At 41.4% G+C, this 19,555-nt stretch overlaps 1 protein-coding gene across 2 annotated transcripts in view; it reads left to right on the top strand.

The window, feature by feature from the left end:
• Positions 1-7,463: 7,463 nt before the first annotated feature.
• Positions 7,464-19,555, top strand: part of LOC128354475 (vang-like protein 1) — a 68,271-nt gene continuing 56,179 nt past the window's right edge. For both annotated transcript variants that reach the window (XM_053314705.1, XM_053314704.1), the window contains exon 1: positions 7,464-7,575. The gene's annotated coding sequence lies outside the window, so the exon portion shown is untranslated. The remainder of the gene's footprint in view (positions 7,576-19,555) is intronic.

The raw sequence follows: 19,555 nt of genomic DNA, 5'->3' as shown, positions 1-19,555 counted from the left end.
AGCATGGGTGGCCCCCAGTGGGAATCGAACCCCTCACCCTGGAAATGCTACAGTTAAGCTGTTAGAATAGAGCAACAGAGTGTCAGATATGTGTATTGAGAAACACTATCTATCCATCTATCCATCTATCTATCTATCTATCTATCTATCCATCTATCCATCTATCTATCTATCTATCTATCTATCTATGTCTGGGTGGCAGCTGCTGTGAAGGTTTCAGGGGAGCCACATTTCTCATTTCGAATCTTTTCATCCGCTGCGACTGAAGGTAGCATGAAATGTTCTTTCCTTTTCAGCTCAAGGGCCTCCCGTGTTCTCCTCTCTCTTTATTTGGCATCTGTCAGTTTGTCAGTCATCGGCCTCTGCTTGTGTGTCGTGCTGCCTCGCCGTGACTTTTTTTCCTCGCTTTACCTTCGGAAGTCCCCCCCCCCATAGTTGCGTAATTGCAAAGGAAAGCAGCTGAACAACTCCACGATTTGGAATATAAGGCCCGGCTTCACATCTGAATCCTTTTGAAACATTTAAAAGCTCGATCATGATTTTGATTGCGATCTTTTGAACATTTGTTGTACCCTATTCAAACCTCCCTTGTCCGATAGTTCAGCTCTATCAATGCTTTTTCCCTGACAAAAAAAAAAAAAACAAAACAAAAAAGGAAACTAGAGAAAAAAAGAAAACAGCAATATGTTGCATCAACAGATTGTCCTCTTGAGAAGACAAAACAAGCTCTGTGATTCTCTGGCATGGCGTGGAGACAGACTTCTGCTCAAGCTTATTGAATGGAGGAGTCCATCTGTACGTCGCCGTGAAGCACCACAAGGCCATTTGTGCTCCTCATCCCCAAAAGCTTCCGTAGCATCAGTCCTCTTCAATTTATTCTTTACAAAACCTCCCAGAAGGGGCAGGGGAGAGGAAAGTGACAGGCGAAGCCCAAACTGCTGAGGGCACTGAACAGCCTGGCTGACAGTGTGGCCTGTATGTGCATGCCTCTGTGTGTGTATGTGTGTGTGTGTGTGTGTGAAAGAGAGAGAGAGAGGTACCACGTTTCACCACAACCCACCCACCCCCCCCCCCAACCCACCCACCCCCCCCCCCAACCCACTCCCACCCCTGTTTGCACCGTGGGCTTATGTAATGGTGGAGGCCGAGGAGTGACCATATGTCAGGAGGTGTGTGCAGACAGCAGGGGGATTATACAGCGGCCATTATCAACGGTTGGACATCCTTCTCATCATCATTCAGGTATACTCAAAGCCAGGAGGAGAGCACGCACACACACACACACACACACAGACTTCCTCGCTCTTTCTCACACAGCTCTACACACCCATTTAATTCTGAGAGCTCACTAGCTCTGTGTAAATTGGACAGGGAGAGAGAGTATGATAACAAACAGCCATATGTTCACAGTATGAGGAACAACATTTGGTTGGTTTTGTGCTGCCTCATTTTTTCACCCTCTCTTTTATTCTCCATCTCGTTGGGTGTTATGGAAGTGTTCATGTTCAAGGCAAGAACCCCCCCCCCCCCTCCTCCTCCTCCTCTCTATCTCTCTCCCTTCTTTTCCTTTCCTTTCCTTTTCCTCTCTCTCTCTCTTATAGGTGTGCATTTGCTGAAGTGTGTGAAGCCTGCACATCACTCTCTCTCTCTCTCTCTCTCTCTCTCTCTGTGTGTGTGTGTGTGTGTGTGTGTGTGTGTGTGTGTAACATGAAGGGTGCTCGTGCAGCAGAAGTACAAAGCCTGGTCCATGTGTTGAAATGCAGCCCCCGGGATGGGCCGTATTATCCCTGCCTACTTCACCAGCAGGGTCCCGGGGCTCGAGCTGGCTCGTGGCCCTTTGTCTCCAAACAGATGGAAATGGGCAGAGAGGAGAAGAGGAGAGGAGGGAAGAGGAGGAGGAGGAGGAGGTTGAGGAGGAGGGGGGTAGAATGGACGAAGGAAGGGGAGGGGAGAGGGAGAGAGAGTCAGTCTGTTCTCATTAAGTGCTGTATTGAAGACGACGTCCCCCCACAATGCGTCAGCGGCCGCGGATGGTCCCCCTCTCATTCAGACTCACGCTCGGACCATCTGTACCGCGGGCCTGTCATAAGGTGTGTGCGCATGCATTAGGCGTCCGGCGCACGGCCCAATCTGGCGAGTTAAAAAAAAAAAAATGGTGATATTCATTGGGTTTCAATTTGGTTAAGATCTTTTGAAATCCAATTGTTGGGCTGGTTGTTTGCGGCTGCCTCGGTCTGTCGTGAGTCACCCAGAGTCTGAGGGAGAGTTCATTCAACATCCTGCTGTTCCCTTTTTATTGTGAGTCTCAGAGGACGCACACGCTCACACACACACACACACACACACGCGCGCACACACAGATGATGCAGATTTGTAATGACTGATTAAAGAAGAATTATCGTAACTTGAATCCTGTGTAAAATAAAGGATTTTGCTCATCACTGACTTGTTTTGAACTTATAATTGCCAAAAAATGTTTCATCATTCCTCAAGTTACAGCACAGCAGAACGGACAGTAGGGCAGTTGATATCATAAAATTAGGAAATATACATTTAATAGTTCTTTTTAAATAAGTTATTAGTTTATTTATATACATTTTTGCTTGATGAGTCAGATATGATACACTGACTGACTCCAGCTGAAACGTTTAGTCAAATAATTGATTAATCATTCTTTTCTTTATCTTCTATTCAAGTTCAATTTTTTGGATTAAATTTTTCTTGTCTCCTCATGTTTTTTGCAGGCCCCCCTGCTGTGGGGCTCCATGGTAGAAATGAGCTGTGGGACCTTTATGAATTTGTTAAAAATGCAAACCTTATGACCCTTATCATTTGAGTTTATATTAAATGGTGTGTATTACTACACAAATGTGCAATTATTCAAAATACTAAAAACCTATTGTCATAACTAGTCACCCTAAGGCCTTCAGGGCCCCTGAGAGGGTCTTGGGGTCCTGGGAAATTGCTTGTTTTGTGCATTTAAGTAAAACAGCTTTGGTTATTTGAGACTATTTCTGTCTCAATATACTTTGCAGTTATTATTTTAGTTTTATTTTTCCATACTTTCTGTATATAGTATAGAATGTAGATGCTCATTGTGTAGTATTGTAGTTGCATTTTTGTCTTTAGACTTTTTAATCTATGCCTTTTTCTTGCTCTGACTATTCCTTCTCTCTCTTAATCAAATAGATTTTTCATTCATGGACACAACAGATAGTAGAAGAAGCATGAATTGTGTTTTAGATCTAGTCTGTTTCTTCTAATTAATCAAAATTCCTGAGAAATGAAGCCTTTTGATTGTTAGTTTAAATGCTTGGAGTGTAGAGATATAGGGTAAACAAGGCCTGCACCTGTACATGAAACATATGACCTTATGTCATGTGATTCCATCAGCACAGCCCTATAACCATGTATACCTACCGGATCTGTCACATACTGAATGTAACTGCCTCTAAACAGAGAATCTTGTCTGGCTGTTGCTCTGAAAAGTCTCATTCATCCTGCTCTCTCTCTCTCTCTCTCTCTCTCTCTCTGTCTCTCTCTGCATGTATGCGTGTGGTCTCATAAACTGCATCTCTTCCCACTTCGTCTTCATTTTTTTTACGCGCTTTCATTTTTCTCCTCTATTTACCAAAAACCCCCCCTAAACTCATAAACTCCGTGTCTTTGGGGAGGAATCCATCCATCTTCCGGACACAAAATTCAATTGATCTCAGGGGCCCCCACCTTACTTTCTCAATGGGGGCCATCTGCGCGCGCTTCCAGCTTTGAATAAACGTGAAAAAAGTGACAGCGCGTGCTGCTGCTCGCCGTCACGCGACGCTCCCATTCAGCTGTGTAATGTGATTTCACTGCTTTCACAGCAGCTGATTGATTCACACATCGGGGCACGAGGGTCTTTTGTTAACTTGTGGATGCTGTGTTGATTATGAAAACAGTTTCTATTAATCACCTCTTGATATTAACTTTTCACTTCACACACACATAATAACAACACTGCCTTTATACAAACAACCAATCAAGCATATTGACACGTGACTAGAACAAAAAAAATGCATTATTTGCCTAAAAATGTTTGTTTTAAAATCATTTTAGGCGTAAATGATAGCAAATATATATAGTAAACATACCTCTGACTGCCTCACAGGTGGAGTTTAGATGAACATTTTAAAGCTTTAAGTGATGTAATGGCACCAAAGTTCCACATGGTGGCGCACTTATCTAAACTACCATGTTTGAAAGTTGCATACAGATTTTCTAAGAGAGAATCAACATTCAGATCCAGAATGAAGCTAAAATATGACAAACACACACAGTTTAGTGAGTTTTTAACAGCCTTAGATATTTATGTATAATATATAGGCCTATTATTAGATAATATATTGGTAATGTTCCTGTTTATACGTCAAGGTGACTAAATTTTTTCTAAATTTGTGACCCTTTCATAAATTTAAGTATGCACAAATCTTGATATAGAGAATTAAACCCACAAGCCCCCTCCTCCATGCCCCATCCCTGACACATCATCATTGTTTATTTGACTCTCCGTGGGGAAGGAACAGGGGTCGTGTCCCAGTCGTGACCTGCATTGTGTTCTGGAGGGCATTAGATATATCTAAGGGTGTGTGGAGTGTGTGTGTTTGTGTGTGTGTGTTGGGGGTGGTGGTGGGGGGGAGTGGGGGGGGGGGGGGGTTGCAGTTCAAAGGAGGACAAAATATTGATTCATATACAAACCATGTAATTGCTGGGGGCATCTGTTGCCTTGCGGTCCGAACTTTCATGTGTGTTTGGAGTCTGAATGAACTGACCCCCTTTGTCTAATGACACAATAGAGTGAGAATGGCAGCAACAACAGAGAGATGCGAAATCAATTGGTGGGGATATACGTTCTAATTGATTTTATGTACCTTTATCTAACCAGCTATACTTAGTGAGGTTAAAGGTGTCCCTCCAATCTCCAATGGATAGGATGCTTTAATGTATTCACTGCTAACATTTAGTTTGTGTGATTAGATTTTAAAACATATACAGGCTTTTTTTGGTCTAAATATATAAATGCATCACACCAACTGATGCTGCCTGTAAGAAAGTGATTATGAAGAGTATTTTTCCTGTTTTATTTGAGTAGTTTTAGAGCAAAAAAAGGCATGTAAGAAAAAATAAGTAAAATTTTGCATGGTATTAATGACCCCATAATACCTTAGCGGGGTTCCGACCCCAAGTTGGAAACCACTCTGCGAGACAGACTGTTTGCATTTCCAAAACATCCGCATAAAGACTATTATTCTCCTCTTGAGCCACAGTTTATTAAAAGAACATCCCCCCAAAATATCATCTCCAGTAGAGACTTGGCCAATGAGGCATTATTTCATGTCACTGAAGATCCCACTGCCCCCAGGCTCCTTCTGTATACTTAAGGTAGGATTGCAATGAGTTATAGCAGTGAGGGGAGGCTCAAACATGCAATGTCAAATATCAAATATTTCTGTGTTCCTCTTTATGAAAGACGTTATCTGGAGGAAAAGAAGAATATTTGTTTGCATTCCCTTCTAAGAGGGCGCTTCAAGGCCTCAGTGACTTCATTGTGTCTCTCTCACTGACTGTGTCCAGACCAGATTTTTATCACTGCACTGTTTTGTTTTGTTGCTTTGACCGAGGATGTGTTTGTATCACTGACAACTGTTTACCTGATTGTATTAACTGAGCTGTGACAAAAACCTTGCCTGTGCGTGGGTAGGAGAGAGGAAAATACATTAGTCCTTGTCTAAATACCAAAAAAAGGAAGAAGTCTTCTGTAAACTTTGTATTTATTATGCTATGAGAAGCAATGGAATGAGCTCTAAAACCGTCATATACCTCTAATATCTGTTTGTAACTGCTTTTCTGGAGCAGTAAAAAGCATCCAGTGCTTTCCATGCACACCGAAGATAGTCCAGCTTGTTTCCATGGCATCAACAGTTTCAATTGGTAGTCAGATGTGACATCTATGTAATGCAAATTAAGACTTGTTGATACAACAGCAACCGTGTGAGATCCTGCTTGGTTAGGGCTAAAATGCTGGTTGGTGGTTGTTTGCTGAGATTTAACAGTAACAGTGCTTCGATCCTCATGTGACCCTGCTTTATGCACTCACTTATAAATCAGCTGTTTCTTAGCCCTTAGCCAGCATTTGGCAAGATAATGAGCAGAGGGGAGTTAAAGGTGCAGTTTCTTTAATGAGGGAAGGACATGCTGACTGACATTCCTGCTGAGGTGATGTTAAGCGCCACAGTCAGTCTCCAGAAACTTCAGAGTAGCTATTCAGATGATTGACCTGTCACAATGCAAGGATGATCAATGTACTTAAATTATGCATAATGCTCCACTCACGCTACTCAAAAATGCTTACTGTGCAAAGTGATGTATTGTTTGACACTAGAAGGCTTTTTTAGTTTAGTTTATTTCGTTCAGTAAACTCAAATACACATATCTACATAAAGTAAATAATCATATGTCCTTGTTTTTTCATCTTCCTTAGAAATAGTGACAAACATCAAAAGGGAAAAATAACAAAAATAACAATAAACAAACAAACAAACAAGCAAATAAATAAAATCGTTTCTGACTGAAAAAGTGTAGGCTGAAGCATTTGCTTATTACATCTACCCTTTTTACTTAAGCCATTCAATACATACATAAATAATTGGCTATATACAAATATAATGCACATTATACATAATACAGTGAAAATATATACACACACATATACACACATACTTCCTTAGATATGCATGGTTACCACAGTACCACGGTTCTCATACATAGAGTAATCATAAAGTAATTTGACACATTCATCTGCTGAAGGTGGAAAGTTTGTATCAGCTCACCTTCAATCTGAATTTAATGATTGATGGTCCAGTATGCAATTTGGTCAAGTGTGATGAAGAAACTTCAGAATGTGCATACATTAATTAAGAATGAACTTTTCAAAAAAGGAGTTGTATATTAATAATATTTGCATATTCATACAGGATTTTCTTGAGAAAGGGACAGAGTAGATTTAATAGTTTTGTAGAAAAACCGAATCAACCAAATTACTAATTAAAGCAATTATTTGTTATTACTGGAGGGGATTTTTAAGTTTACATTTTTGTATTCTGTGTATAACATGTATAAATAATGAATTTATTTTCTTGTTCTGTTTATGTTGCTTCTGTACTCATATACATTTTATGAGTGGCACCCCATCCCCCCTCCCCAACCTCCCGGGTGATTACTTTGAGCGCCATTAGTATCACTACCGCCCCTGTGTGTAACGCACTACTTTAATTAACCAGCTCATTATGCAGCAGGTTTAATTTAACTTGGCGTCTGTAATACTGGCGGTGCAGACACTCCCCCTAACGCCCGTCTGCGGTACTACACCCCGGTATGCTGTAAAGCACTGCCCCCTGTGAAATTCCTGACTGCCAGAGTGATTCCTACGGTTACCAAGGGCTGTTTCCTACTGTAGCCTACCGTGTGCTCTGGGGCGAACTCTTTTATAACCTCTGGATAAATAATCAACTACGGGAATGATATCACCACCGATAAAAGGTGAGTTACGATTTAATAACGCAGGAGATACAGTCGGTCATGTATTGTGCACATGTTGGTGTGTATGAAGCTCTGCCTTACAGGCTACAATGTCCTGTCTTCATTCCTGTAGCCTACTAAAATATAGGTTAGCGTGTCTCTACCTAGAACAAAGAGTGTAGTCCAGTGTTGGGCTGAATGTGTGTTTTTATAGTGAAAGACATGGGAACACGCCCTTACTGTGTTGTCTACCTGTATGAAAGGGAATGCTTTCAACTTCATTTGAATGCCTTCAAACTGCGGTGAGACCAACGCACTAACCGTCTCTGTGGAAGTTAACCTTATATGTTTTTTTCCCGCTTCAGTTTTGAGTTTTTTTATTCTTTGACATTGTCGGTTTAAGGCGAATAGAAGTGTTTATAGAAGCTTTATTAAACAGAAACAGGCTAAACCCAGTGTGAGACCAAGAGAAAAGTCAACTGTACGGTTGACTGGATCCGCATTATCCCGGCTGGTGCACCGCAGCTCAGCTGTTGGAACTGTAACCTGCGGCAGAGTGGACGCGGACGGATACATTATAGCACTCCCTGCCTCTGAAAACAGCCAGTAACCCCCGAAAAACACACTGAAACCACCGCTGTGCTTTGTTTTTTTCTTAATAGTAGCACAGATACTGAGGTGAGAGGGGATGAGGGGGGGTGGGGGGTGCTCCCGAGGCCACGGTGAAACCAGGGAGTTTCCTGCTTCTAGGTCCGCCTGCCTGCCGGGTCACAGGTAGGGGCAGAGCGGACCAACCTGCTGTGGAGCTCCGAGGGGACAGACACACTTATGGCAAAGTGCAACCTATGCATTTCCCTCTTCAGTGAAATTCTTGCAGGCATAATATAACTCTGCCTTCTTGCTCGACTGTCTCAACCTCTGTTCACTCAGCATCTCATGCATGCCTGGTACAGCTGGTTAAAAATGCCAAGCAGGTGCTGTTATAGGATGAATTTAATATGGTGACATCACTAAATGGTCTTAATTGTCCTTAGAATTCTTATTGGCTGTTTGTTCTGTTCATTATCAGTCTGTGATGTTAATTAAAATATATTAATTAAAATATATTCAATTTAGGTTGATATAAAACAGAGAAAAGTAGCAAATATTCACATTTGGGAAGCTGGAACAAGCTAATCTTTTTCATTTTTGCTCAATAAATGACTTAATGATTATTAGATCATCAAAATCGTTGCCAATCAACTAATTGGTTAATCAACCAGGCTTAGATGAACTAAGTTATTCACATTTGAATCCCTGCACATCATGCAGGTTGTTTTCCTGCTCTCATTCTATCAAGATGCTTGTTAATATCATCATTTTGCAGAGTTATGTGCCTGCTGTAGGTGCCAGATTTATCACCTCAGTGTTGTTGCTGTGTGCTAGATAAGTAACCAAGCTGACAAGTGTAAGTTTATCACCTGAAAATGAAAAAAAGACATTTATTTTTACCACAAGTCAATTAATTTGCAATAGAAACATACAGGAAAAACGCATGATAACAGGTTTCTATTATAAGAGCCCAGATTGGTATTTAATGGCGACCACAACTGCTCCTTCTTCTCCATAATTGATGCAATACCCTCATTGCCATATGTACTATTATGTATGTGTAACATTTGAGAGTCAATCTAATCACACTGCACGTGGGTTTGATTCCTATCGCTCCACTTTCCATCCTGGAAAAGTGATTCTCTCTTTGCGTAACAGCTGCGGAGAGCGATGATGACACCTGTCATGATCTGTCAGATGCATGAGTGCGGTGAATGCAGTAGGCATTAAAACTACACGCATGTTTAAGGAGTCGACAACATGTATGTTAAGAGCGTTGGCATTTACAGGTTTTTCTGGACGCTGAACTCAAGTTTATGTTTTAGATTTAGTTAGTTAGTTATTCCTGTCACATCTCTTGTATCCACAGGGCACAGTGCTGCTGCGGCAAATTGCTTTCTTGTTGCCATGGTGATTTTGATCAACAAGAAGTTTAACCACCTCATGTAGCCTTCACTGCTTGAGTGAAACAGCTTTGTTAAGTAGGTCCAAGTGATACTTTGAGTGTTGTTGCATTGGAATCAGGTAAATACTGCCATCCCTTATGGAAACAAAAGAAGAAGAAAAGAAGAAAGGACTTGCTTATTCACCCTTTATCTCTATTTCATTAACAGGTCAACAGTCACTCTGTCAATATTTGACTTCTCAGCTTCTGATTTGTAGGAAAAGTTGTCTGAATTCTTGAGAAAGTTGAGAAAAGTTAGTTTCTTGAGTGGAAACAGGCACTATGTTGCTGCTTTTTGTCCCAACTGTCTCATTCTATTAAAACATTCTTCAAGACAATAAACATGAGGCAGAGACTTGAGGCCGCTGTCCAGAAGCAACCACAGCTCTCTCTGTGTTACCTACAATGAATCTAACATTTGTGGTCCTGGATAACAAAGCTGGTTATCAGCTCACTCATTTATCTCCAGGTCCATACATGAGAGAAATTATGAAATGAGGTCATTGGAGCAAGAAAAAACAATATTCGGCAATGTAAAAAATACATCTACAGTAGAATTAGAAGCTATAGAAACAGTCTGAATAATGTCCAGATATTGAAAGTAAGGCTGAGACTAATTATAACAGCAGCAAGTGACATTTTAAATATGCTCTATAGTTTAGTGTGAGTATGTAATAAATAGATTGTTCCAATATAAATCATCCATATTCCATAAAGCGGTTTTAATGATTTCAACTATTATGAATATAAACAGTTATAAAATGCAAAGTGTGGCATTTCATCTGTCAGAGTACAGATAATTTATGCGTAAAAAGGCCTGAGGAAATGCAATGAATGCAAATTCACAATGTGCTAATTGACAGTGTGTAGATTATTCTCTTATTAAAAGTGACAGGGGGAATACGTTATTTCAATTATCACCTCATTCAGTCGAAAAAAGTTTAAATACTTGTAAAATTGCCTCACGCTATCCTGAGCAGCAGCAATAAGCAGCTGGAATAAGAGTAAAGCTGTCGACACTGTCAGGAATGCTTTGGAGAGTGAAAGGAGCTTAGTACAGTTTATATGTAGCTATGTTAGTTTACTATCTTGCAGCTTTTAGGGGTTTTTTAATCCCAGAGTAAACACATGGTCTCATAGAAAGTGAAGTGACTCTACTGATCTGTTTTGATAATGTTTTAATAGTCAAATAATTGTTGTGTCATTTTTTTATTGAAATAAGCGAAAATTCTCTGATTCCAGCCTCTCAAATGAATATGAACATCATGAATATTTTCAGGTTTCTTTAATCTTCACTGATAATAAACTGACTATCTTTAGGTTGGAAATTTGAAGATGTCACCTTTAGCTTTAGGAAACTGTTCTGGGCATTTTTCACCGTTTTCTGGCATTTTATCGACCAAACGACTAATCAGTTAATCTAGAAAATAATCAATAATAGTCACAGCCTTAGCTTGAATCCTATAGGAATTGATGAGTAGGCAGTAGGGCTGGGCAATTAATCGAAAAATAACCGAAACCGACATTTAGAAACTCTAATCGACTTAATCTTGCTCATGTCAATTAATCCTGGCGTTCACTGTTGCCATGGCAGCAAAGTTTGCATTTCTTTAAGGAATTTGAAATCATGTCTCCAGTGATCATTTTAACCCAAACCATGATCTTTACATAGTTCTAATCAAGTAAACTAGACATTAACCACAGCGTCACACCTTAAAACATCTTTATTTTCACTCCCTAAAGATCCTCATGTGTGAAAATATCACAAAACAAAAGAAACTGTGAAAATACATAATTATTCATCAAGGATGGAGATAATCGTTCATTAATCGTAATCGAGGTTAAAAGATCAATTAATCGTGATTTAGATTTTTGCCATAATCGCCCAGCCCTAGTAGGCAGGCACATTTAACCAAAAGGTAGCTGGTTAACTCACTAAACCTACTTCATGATACAAGCCCCAAATTACACTGCCAACCAGAGTTATACAGTCTACTCAATGATCATTATTGATTGGAATAACAAGGTAACCTCACTCCAGCTAATGCAATCACCAACAGCTGGTTGATCAACTGACCACAGAGGAACAGCTCCCTGCGGTTGCCTAGTAACAGTGGCACAAAAATGCAACAGGTACAAAAAAAAAAAAGAAGTGAGTCAGGCACTGAGACGGTCTGTAATTAACACAGCGGCACAAAAGCTGCATGTCAATTACCACTTCTATAAATACCAACATCATTCTAATCATCCAGTCACTTTAAACACTAATAGAGAGAGTCTGTGGTTTCTGTCTCAGCTGTGACTCTCCGTCTCTCCAAGACCCTCGTTGGACATACGAGGGGTTAAATCCGGTGACACTCAGGAATGTTGATTGAATTCCGGAGAAGTAATGGCCCTCATTTGCTCGGTCATGAATAGCCACATAGCGAGCATGTGACGGGCGCGGGCCACAATCCCACAGCAACTTGTTTTCACGTCCCCTTCCTCTCTCGTGTCCCGGCACGTCTCGTGACAGCGTCCGCCATGGACTCACCTTCTCTTTTCTCTTGAAGTGAAGCCGTTACATAGCATGGAGTGGTCGTATTGTTATTATGGTATGATGGCACTGTGTTATCATGCTGAGGGAGGAAGCGATATATAGAGAGAGAGAATGAGCTGAAAGTAACAGAGCAGGCTAATTTCCTTTTTTATGAATGACCAAAGCGGATATGAGCAACAGATTATGTCCACAGCCAGGTCAAGTCTCTCAATCTAGTTATATAGCATAAGTACGTAATCTAGTTATTACATTCAATTCCCCAGTTTTGCATGCACACCAGTCAACACAGGTCAATGTACACCATTAGCTCTGAATGCTAATGAGCCTCTAATAGCATCTCTGCTCACAGCTCCCTCTGCATTACTCCAAGACCAAGAGTCAAATGGTGAATATTTGTCTCCCTTTGTGCACTTTTTTTTTTGTTGGATTAATAATGAGTTTTTCCCCTGCTGCGGATCAGTGTTAAAAACTAGTGTTGGAACATTGCAGGAATCAAATGAATCGCCATAAAAGGCTGCAGGATTTTGGGATTAATCGTCGCAGAGTGTGAATGAGTCCCAGGGGGTGCTTTTCACTTCCACTCTCCAAAAAGGAAGTGCGGATGAACTGCTCGCCTGAAAGGAGGGTTTCACATGAGAACGTAACGGATCATCTTATCTGCTTCATTAGATGCTTAATTTTCCGCTATTACGCAGGAGGAGTGGAAGTAGTCTCCACTTCTTCTCCTGATCGTACAGTAAGTGTGTCTGCGGAGGTCATCACGCGGGGCAGCAGCTTACAGGGTCAGTGGTTTTAGAGTGTGCTGTTGGGTCAGTCACTCAGCCGTATCCTCAGTGTGACATTCCCGGGAGTTTCCCTAAACAGCTTCCCAAAGGACAATGTCACAAATTGTTCTTAATCAGCTCCAGCTGCTGTTTTAACAAGTGAATTTTTCCAATAAGTAAGTTATATAAGGCATTTTATTATAAATACTGTGGTGCTGTCTCTACCTAACCTGTTTGGTTCTGGTGCCTTTGGTTCAGGTTCATTTTGGCCAGCGTAAAAACTGTCAATCAAATCTGCTACAGATTAAGCAACCAGACCATGACCCACATTTTCAGACGGTCTCAAGGTCTAAGTGGATTTATATCTGGTTTAAAAGCAAATCAGATTTATTTTCTTGATTAATTGAATCATTAAAGCATTTTAGAAACAGTGAAAAAGATGGGATTCAGACTTTCTCAGAGGCAACACACCCAAGGCCTTCAATTTGCTCGTTTTGCCTGACTAACTTTAAAATGTTAAGATATTAAATTTACTGTCATGTATGACAAAGAAAAACAGCAAATCATCACATATGAGAAGCTGCAACCACCAACTGCTTGGAATGTATTACTTACTGATTCATTTTCTGTCAATCAGCAATTAATCAACCAGTCGTTGGACCAGCTCAGTTCAATGTAGCCATTGAAAAGAGTGTGAAAATTCCTTTTCTTGTCCACTGTCTTGTCCCTGTCCTGACTTAAAAAACTCATAATCAGTTTTTTCTTTGTTGCATATAAAGTGCGTTCACATGCAACATGATTTGTTCTCAATGACCCAAATTTGATCTCCTATATCCTCGTTACACTGATGATACAGAGTGACATCACCACAACACACCTGTCAGTCCACTGTCAGTGACTTCATTTTCACAGCTCTCGCTTGGTTCATCATAAGTCAGTGTGAACGTGAGCTGGACCACAACTAAGAGGCGACAAACAACGCATCATTTATTTCTAAGTCCTGGAACAAACTGCATGTGTGAAAGCAGCTGGAAAAACTGACATTGCTAGTGTTTGTGTTTTGATGATCTATATGATAAGACAGGTGTTACATAATTGAACCAGACAGGTTTCAGAATCAGTACAGTAGCTGATTATTCCGCTCCTACCTTAATATTAATGTTTGACATGTAACGCTACACAATGTACAAACCAGCCGTGCCCAAGTCAGGTGTGAAACTGCAGGATTCAGCTGTGAATAATGGAATCTGACCCAGCGGTGATGCCTCCGGCTCTTATCGGACGTGATGTGAAAGGTGCAGCCGTGCAGCCGTACAGCGTCGATGTGTCGGTGGCGGCTGACAGCAGATGTCTCGTGGCTCCGGTGTAACTTTGCTCCGTCTCTGAGCTCAGACATAAAGGGATTCTCTCCGGCTCAATTGTTTACGTTCCCAGTTTAGGCCCGCCGGATGTTTATTCTTTGCTTGTTCCTCGAGTGTACGCTCAGGTTGTTACACCTGCTAGTGCGTGCTTGCTAGCGAGTTTCTCTTTTCCCATGTAATTAGATGTTTTGCTCGTATATAAAAGATTTCAGCTCGTGTCTCTTGGTGGATTCGGAGGTGTGTTTACGATCGTTATCCCGTTCTAGAAGTCGGTCTCTCCTCAGCTTTAGCTTTTGTTTACAGGCGCTGTGATGAATCCATTCTTCCCTCCACCAGTGCAGTGTCCCCTGTGCCACTGGCTGCAACACAACCCCAAAGCATGATGGATCCACTCTCATGCTTAACAGTTAGCCTGATGTTCTTTTCATCAAATGCTGCTCCTTTTTTTCCCCTCCCCAAACAAACCTTCACTGATTGTGTCCAAAGAGTTTGTGAGACATCTGTTGCTGTTCTGTTGCATACTTCTGACATTGGATTTTATAATGATTTTCTTCTCTTTCATGGACTCTTACATGGACTCCGGAGTCTTCTAAATCTCCCTGCAGGGGTTTGGATTTGCCTTTCTTAAGATTCAAGATCAGTATCATTTTACAACACAATGCTGTATAATGAAGTCGAGGTTGGAGGCCCTTTATGCTTATCACAAAAATCAGAAATTATATAAATGGATTAATCAACAAAACTATTTTTTATATTGTAGAGAAGCTGCTCTGTAGTCTGGTGGTACGACTGCAGCAGGGTGAACAGGCTGATGCTCCGTAGAAATGGGTACCAACGAATTTCTGAGTGGTTTTAATCAGCTGTAGCAGAGTCTTTCTGTCATGGGTCTTGCACATCTCATGTCAATTTGTGATGTATCCACTCAGGATGCTTTCTATTGCTCCTCTGTAAGAGAGTGAGCAGTCTTCTTCGAGACCTTTCTTGATCTTCCACATCTCATCTTGACCTCCACGGTTTCCCCTGCATCGTGGGCAACAATATCTTTCATATTTACAATCTTATACAGCTGCTTAGAGGGATCCATGGGTGCGAGTGTTTGCACAAAGAGTGTTTACAAAGCTTTGAAATTGGCACCAGCTGACATTTCCTAATGACAGTTGTTGACATGCCTCAGGCCTAATGAGCTGATTAAGGTCTGAGACTTCAGAGAGCTGAGAACTCTTACACTGTGTCTAAACAACAAGCCTGTCGGACGTGGTTTTTCACATATCACAGGCAACACATACGCTGTCATTGTAATGCGTGCAGCTCAGCGGCTCCTTACAGGCTCATGGCTCAGCTGCATCTTATGGGCGTAACTGCTACCTGAGGTGTTCGTGTATCTGCCAAGTTTATTTTCCTCCATTTTCATGTGAATTTGGCTCTGAGCGCTTACAATACACAGGTGACTTACGCTCAACTGTGTACCTGAATGCCTCCAGTGTAGACGCACAGACGGAGCAGTTGCTGCTGCTGCTGCTCTGCTTGGTACCCACATTTCTGCACGTGCCACAATGATGTTTACGATATAAGTAACTATGCATCAATGTTTGCAGAAAATATTGTTTTTATAATATCCTAGAGAGCCAGTTTTTAGCACCAAAATATGTAATTTATCAAGGATTGTCCAAACATTTGCATACCAATGTGTATGTAATGTGTATTGTCAAGGACTGTGAGATAGAATTGGCACACAGATGTTCTCCCGGACAGTGATTTATGTTTCCACAAAGTGGATGAAATGGCCTTGTGAGAGGACCGTTCCCTTCATGCTGGATTGCAGTGATATAATTTTTTACCCTCCCTTCCTCTCCCACTCCTTGCTGCCAGTGTTTGCCAGATACACACAGACAAGCCGGCAGCTCAGCAGGGGTCTTGGATTACTGTGAAGGACCTGCCAGGGTAGAGTGGGGGGAGTGGGGGGGGGGGGGATTCCTATTTCATCGTCAGACTCTCCCCACAAACTTGAAGTGGTTCCGCTTACCAATTTTCTCTGGCATGGGAACGACAGAAACCACATGTAAGAACACCCTCGTATCCTGTTTCACTCCAGTGTAGACCTCAGAGCTGGGTCTTTGTGGGTTGGCAGCCTGCAGTTTCTCAGCTGGAAGTATCTGAAATGCTGAGAGATGATGTGTGTGTGTGTGTGTGTGTGTGTATGTATGTGTGTGCCAGCACTGAGGAAACACAACGAAGCAGGAAAGAATCGATCAGCTGCTCCCTTTAACTCATCGCTGCACTCTGACTGAACCTGGACAGCGCACTCGTTTAACCCTATTAATCCCCCATTTAGCCACGTGCCCTCGCTTTTAAGAGGATTAAACCAGGTGATGGAAATGAATCTGTGATGGTGTCCAGCTCGCCTAGCAACCCTTACTTTAAATTCTTGCACTACGGCGGTAAGCCTGACCACTCATCATGTTGGCTTTATCCCACCAGCAAGACCCCCCACATGTTTAGTATTTATCCTTAAATCTGGCCGCGGAATGAACTCTCTAAGTCATCATGTCTTGTTTTGTCCTGACTACTACTGTAGAGGTTTACTGTAATATTAGGGCTGGGTATTGTTTTAAAAAAATGACGAAACCACTACCAATCCAAGTACTCTTAAAGTGATTCTGATACCGATTGAGTACTTCATTCAGTACTAGTTGGTATCGATTTATTTAGTTTGATACCTTAAGGCAGGGGTGTCCAAACTATTCCACAAGGGGCCATGTGGCTGCAGGTTTTCATTCCAAACAAGCAGGAGCTCACCAGACTTGATTCATTTAATCAGCTGATCTCAGTCTTCAGACAGCTGATTGGTCAAATGGTGTGCTCTTGATTGGTTGGAACTAAAACCTGCAGCCACATGGCCCTTTGTGGAATAGTTTGGACATGCCTGCCTTAAGGTATCAACTATGGTAAGACAAAAAAAAGCAGCAACTTGAGATGATCGAACCATCAGATGCCTTAAAAATGACTTAAATGATGAATCAGTTATTAAAATAGTTGCTGATTACTTTTATGTTGCAAGGATAACGCCGCTGTCCTTCAGAATACAGGTGAAAAACAGGCAGGTTTATTTTTCCCCATGAAATATGCCATGGACCCCCATTAGAGAGCAGTGGGGGCACTGGGAAGTTGAGTTTGAAACCCTTGCTTTAAATGTAGCGATGAGGAGTCCTGTCACCCTTCACATCTGGATCCACAGGATAAAAAGAAGCTCATGCTAACGAAGGTTTTCCGGGAAAAAAAACAACCCCTGCTTTGCTTGAAGCTTTCAGCAGGAACAGCGTGGAGCAGTCACTTAGCCGGCTGACTGTGAGACTGCGGAGAACCGGTTGTGGGAGGATTTGTCACTACGCGAGGATGATTCAGGCATTTAAAAATGATTTGCAGAACGAACATATCCAAATATGCACTTGCGCAACCTTCAAAGCATTTCCAGGAGTCTGTGATACATGAAAACACACACACACACACACACATACACACACACACACACACACACACACACACACACACACACACACACACACACACACACACACACACACACACACACTGCAGAGTAACTCACAGATGTGGTAAAGCCACACTCCTCAGATCTGGGTCACACTAGGGTTTTTTTTTTGTGTGCCACAAAAGTATTTTTGGACTCCAGTGATGTGTGTTTCCCTCCAAGTGGCAGATAAGGAGAGGAGTTTTGTGCACTAAATCTGGCTAAGTGACTCCTTTTTGAAATTCTCCCCTATAGTTGTGAATGCAGAGGAGCAAGGGAGGCGGCTATTTATATTACTCAACACATTCAAGGCTATCGTGGCCGTAAATCATGAGCCGTAAATCTTTGTGTTTGTGCTGGAGGCCTGGCCCACGAGTTTCAGAACAGGTTTGGATGGGGAGTCAGTGTCAGGACAGAGTGGGAATGAAATAAGGGGAGCGGGAGCTTTTGAAGCACTCTGGATAATGGATGAGCATATTCAAAACTTAAAATGTGTTCACACTTCTACCTCCTGATAAATAACCCCCAAAACTCATCTTCATTTGGTGTCACCTATATATCACAGTCCTTTTTTTTCGTCTTCTTCTTCTTCAAAAAGCCCTCTGGTTAATATCAGGAATATTAGTCCTACACTTCAGGAGATTTATACCTGTTTAATGCCCAAGTGTAGGTGAGCTGTGCTTATAGTTCACATGTACAGGGGAGCAAGTGTTATCCAACCAAGCGCACTTTTGATTTAGTCCTTCTTGAGTTAAGTTTTAACTACTTGTATATTTAACCTTTTTTCATCTCGCCCCAGAGCAGTTTTAGAAGCTGTGTGTGTGTGTGTGTGTGTGTGTGTGTGTGTGTGTGTGTGTGTACAGGTGAATTACACGGGTGTGTTAACTGTTTACAACCATGCCTCAAGCTACCCATGACTCACATTTCCCTTTTTTTTCTCTCTCTCTTTCCCTTTGTGCGGTTACTCAAATATGTGCTTTGAGCCAAACATATCAAACACCTCACACCGGCTCACATCTTTTTCTTTTTCTTTTTCTGTTTTTTGCCTTTATAAACCATCTTTGTCCACTTTTACTCTTATCATTCCAGATCAAACGCACTCAATAAATGCTTCTTATCATCTACTATTTCCCCGTAATGCAGCCTTTAAAGCCTCCACCTGCTCGGGGATCCAATCACATAGATCTGCAGACGATGCCCACAGTGTATTTTCTTCCATGTTGTTCCTCTTGGGGAAAAAGAATGCAGCTTAATTTGGAGAAGTGACTGGAAATGATTTAATGTAGGTCCAATCACCCAACACAGTTCCCCTCAAACAGTCCCTGATAATAACTGATGCAATCACAGTGTTGTTAGGAGCTTTGGATCATTTAGACATCTGTCCTGCTTTACAGATTACAATGGGAGTAAAATGCATGTAAAGGAGGTCATGTTGCATTTAGATGTTTGTAGTGGTTATTGTAGTTGTTGATGATGGTTATTGTTCAATTTCTTAGTTTGACAACCAAGGGAATACATTCTTTATATGTATACATATTAGATCATTTAAAAAATCTACTTTGTGGATAGTGATGTAAACACAGCCTCATCTCATATTCATAGCAGTGAAACTAAAGATATATTTTTGAATGTTGGCACATTAATAATTCAGAACTTTTGTCCACATTTGTGATTCTTCGGTTAGTCTACTGCAGGGGTGTCAAACTCATTTTCATTCAAGGGCCACATACAGACCAATTTCATCTCATGTGGGCCGGATCATTAAAAAGAAGGACG

The sequence above is a fragment of the Scomber japonicus genome, chromosome 24 (assembly GCF_027409825.1).
Source record: "Scomber japonicus isolate fScoJap1 chromosome 24, fScoJap1.pri, whole genome shotgun sequence".
Lineage (NCBI taxonomy): Eukaryota > Metazoa > Chordata > Actinopteri > Scombriformes > Scombridae > Scomber > Scomber japonicus.
The sequence above is the reverse complement of the archived record's forward strand: the minus strand, read 5'-3'. Positions and strand labels throughout refer to the sequence as shown.